This window comes from Mus pahari, chromosome 10 (genome assembly GCF_900095145.1).
Source record: "Mus pahari chromosome 10, PAHARI_EIJ_v1.1, whole genome shotgun sequence".
NCBI classification, from domain to species: Eukaryota; Metazoa; Chordata; class Mammalia; order Rodentia; family Muridae; genus Mus; species Mus pahari.
In genome coordinates, this window is record NC_034599.1 from 9,478,353 (window position 1) to 9,482,705 (window position 4,353).

Below are 4,353 nucleotides of genomic sequence, written 5' to 3' on the forward strand. Positions count from 1 at the left end.
GAGAACTGTATGTACATCACTTAGAATCCACGGGCATATGAACTGAGAACTGTATGTACATCACTTAGAATCCACGGGCGTATGAACTGAGAACTCTATGTACATCACTTAGAATCCACGGGCGTATGAACTGAGAACTGTATGTACATCACTTAGAATCCACGGACGTATGAACTGAGAACTGTATGTACATCACTTAGAATCCACGGGCACAGAGTATGAATGGACCTTTTAGTTCTTTCTCCCAAACTTGGCAGGAAAACTATCTAAAATTCATTGACTTGATCTGCAAATCATTTTTGTGTATTTACTATAACCCATATCTACAGTCACCAACACACACAAGGCACACTGGGACAGCAAATCTTTAGGAGAGAGGACAAAGAAACCCCAAACCATCCAGGAAGATGAAGTCACAAGCAGAAATCAGAGAGCAGAAATGCTAGATAATCAGAGCGATCAGGCTTGAGTGGTCAATGCGATTCCAGAGCTCAGGGGAAAGTCGTCCAAAAGCATTCAGAGAGGAGCAGTGGGTCTCACTGGGTCCCCATGGACGGAAGGCCTTGCCTGACTCCCAGCATCCGCAGTGAGCGGGCCAAGCCTGCCTGGGAGCATCATGGACTGGTGAGGAATGCAACTATTCTTAGCTCTCTCTTCAGAAGCTTGCTTTTATTTATTTATTTTTTTACTCTTAGTTCCTTCAGACTCTGCCTTATAAATCACTCCATTCTCTGACAGGCTGGTGGGACAGGCTTTGCTGCATTCTGGACGTCTGGCAAGCTCAGCTCCCAGTTCTCACAGGGTACAAAGGGTGACTGTCCTGCCTGCTGAAGAGCCTGAGAGCTTGTCAGCAGCCTCTTGGGAGGCTTCATTATACAATGTCCAACTATCCCTGCCCTAAATCTATCAGGCTAGGAAAACAATGGACTTTCTAGTCACTTCACAAGAACTTTCCCTGAGGCCACTCATGCAAGATAAGAAACAGTTATCTAAAAGGGTGTGTTGACTCTCCAGCTGGTAGACTTGGAAATTGGAATAGACTGCCATCTTTTAAATCCACCCCCTATTAATTACATATCTGTTGCTGTGATAGAACACCAAGACAACTTATGGAAAGTTTATTTGGGCTTATGATTCCAGAGGGACAAGACACAATCCTGTTTTATCCAAACAACCTGTCAGAGAAGGAGGTGATTTATAAGCCCGTGTCTGAGCGAACTAAAAGGGAAAAACAAAGAAAAAAACAAAGAAAACCTGGAGCAGGGGGATTAGAGCAGTTTGCTCTCTTCACAGGTCCATGGTGCTCTGGGGCAGGCCTTAGCAAATAGATTGGCTGTCACACAGCACATTGCAAAGGCACTGCAGACTTGCTGATAACAGATCAAGGGGAAGTTTGGCAGCTGGAGGTAGTCATGGTGGTACAAGCAGAATGCTGAGAGCTTACCCCCCACTTACTGTAACTGTGAAGCAGAGAGAGCAAAGGGGTAGTAGATGAAACTTTATTCTCAAAGCCCAGTGAGGTACTTCCTCCAGCAAGGCTGCACATCTCGATCTCCCCAGACAGCACCGACTGGAGACCATGTGTTCAAATGGCCAAGATAATGAAAGACATTGCTCATTCTGAGCATTCTGCCTCCTGGTTCATGATGCCTGATGGGAAGGAGGGCCAAGCTGCCTCACACTCTTGGACTTCAAAAGGTTAATTATCACCGAACCATAGCCGAACAGGGAAGAATGTGAGTCATTGCTCTCAAATGCTTCTAGAAGACTTTGCATTTTAATATCTTTCTAAAAGACATTCACGCTCCATGAGAAAAACTTGGCATGCTCCCTGAGAGAGCTGGGAAGAGTCAGGTCATAGACCTTGGGGTATGACTTTGCTAAGAGTTGATATTAATTCACAGGCGTGGAGGATCTGTGACACATTGGTAGCAGAGAGGGGTCTCCCTTGCTTCTTCACAGACAGCAACCAGCAAATGATTCCTTTCAGATACTCCTGGAATCTACCAAGGGGCGCTGCAGGTGACTGCTCCCCATCAAACCCATGAGAAGCCATGGTATGTATATGTGTGTGTGTGTGTGTGTGTGTGTGTGTGTGTGTGTGTGTACATGTATGTTCAACTTCTTTTTTGAACACCTGAAAAATGTCTGCACAAAAGTTAGCCATTTATCATCTTGGAGTGGATGTTTATTTCTAGTCAGGGTAGTGGTTCTCAACCTGTAGACCATGGCCCTTTGAGGGTCTCAAATAACCCTTTCATTGGGATTGCATGTCAGGTACCCTGCATATCAGATATTTATGATTTGTAGCAGGAGCAACATTACAGCTATAGTGGCAATGAAATAACTTTCACTCGGGATCACCACACCCTGAAGTCCTGTGTGAAAGGCTCCCAGTGTGGCCTTGGGGAGCTTGAGAAGCAAGGGAGCAGGCCTCGGGTGCTATAGCTCAGACTGGTCTAGAACTTAATATGAAGCCCAGGCTGACCTCAACCTCATAATGATCTTCCTGCCTCTTGAGTGCTGGGGTCTTGGGTTTGAGCCACCATGCCCATCTGGGCATTTGCTTTGCTTTCTATCGCTAACTAGATTTTATCCAAACCTCCTACACAGATGTGGTCCTCAACAATTGTTTCTTAATACTTTCTTTTCATTCCAAACAATTATATCCATTGGGTAATGAATGCTGAAGTTGTAAATTAATTTAAAAAGAGACCTTGCCTTCCCAGCCCTACAGCCCTACAGAAAGCCTGCACAGCTTGCCTTCGGCCCTGTCTTCTTATTTTGGATTTAAAATTAGAAACATATGTTAATTTGCAAGACAGGCATTTTTCCTTGTTTTTTTTTTTTTTTTTTTTTTTAAATTCCTGCACTTCTGAATAAACCTTTAAAATCCCACTATGTCAAGAAACAGCAATGAAAATGAAAAAGTGGGAGTGGGTGGGTTGGGGAGTAGGGCGGGGGAAGGTATAGGGGACTTTCGGGATAGCATTTGAAATGTAAATGAAGAAAATATCTAATAAAACCGTTAACTCAAAAAAGGAAATGTCAAATTATAATACTGCCTTCTGCAATACACACACNTACACAGACACATACACTAATACTCACATGAACACACATCTACACAAACACACCAACACACATACAAATATACTATACATAAACTCTCATATACACATTAACATACACAGAGACACACTGACACAGAGACATATACACACACAGACACACACTAACACACACGCACATACATAGTCACACAGATACACNCACACAACACTGTTGGTATATTTACAAAGGTCCAAGTTGAGAAATAGAGGTTTAATTTTAGATTTAAAAATTTCCCTCAAGTCATAAAAAAAAAAAAACAAAAACCAACAAACCAAAACAAAAACCAACAAACCAAACAAACAAACAAAAAACACAAACATTAACTGAAACTCCAGTATACAAAACTCTTAGTCATCACCACCAGGCTCTTTCAAAAACCAATTTCCTGGTGAAGATTCCGATTCATAGCTTGTGAAATCATAGCTCCTGCCTGCCTGATAAATGGAAGCCATTGGAAAGGTCACCCCTATAGGGCTCGGTTCTACATGGGGCCTTCAGAAGGAGGAGCCGGGCCTAATCTGCTGCTGTGAGNGCATTTCCTACTCTGATGCACAATGCAAAAGGCTCCTTCTCAGACCCTAACCCAGAAGAGAGTGAGCTTCCATGGACAGCCATGCAAATCTTATGACATCCCATAATCATCACAGCAATCAGTAAATTAATTGTGCAGTAAAATTTTGACCTTGTCTGGGAAATCCCCCACCAGCGCTGAGGTGGTGTCCGTAGCTAACATTTGCGTTCTCAACACTGTTGGTGAGTGACAGCTCAGTTCTCAGTGCAGACCATGGGGTAGCCCGGGAGGTATCCCAAGAGGCTGTTTCTTGGTTATCTTGCATTCTGTGAGGGGAGTTTCCTGCTCTCTGAGCTACTGGGGTCTCGGGAGCAATGCTGCCGCTTTGCCTCCTTCAGAGTGTTTTGCAGGATGGACATCTGTTGGCCCTTGGCCTCTGTTTCCTCTTTTGTCCACTTCTTTGTAAACACCAGTAAATGTCACAGGACCAAGGCAAATAGATGCCTTCAGAAGGTGCCTTTGCTTTGTGTGATCTTTGCATCTTTCCTAGAATAAGCTGTTTCCCCACCCCCTTTTGAAACTGTAGTTACTGGGGCTTTGGCGACGAGAGAGCTACATCATGAGTCCAAATCTCGCGCCCGGTGAGCCTTTCTTTGACATCAGTCCTCTGGAAACCCCTTCTCTTCTCAGCCTTAAGGAATGGATTGATTCTACCTGTATTTGTTATT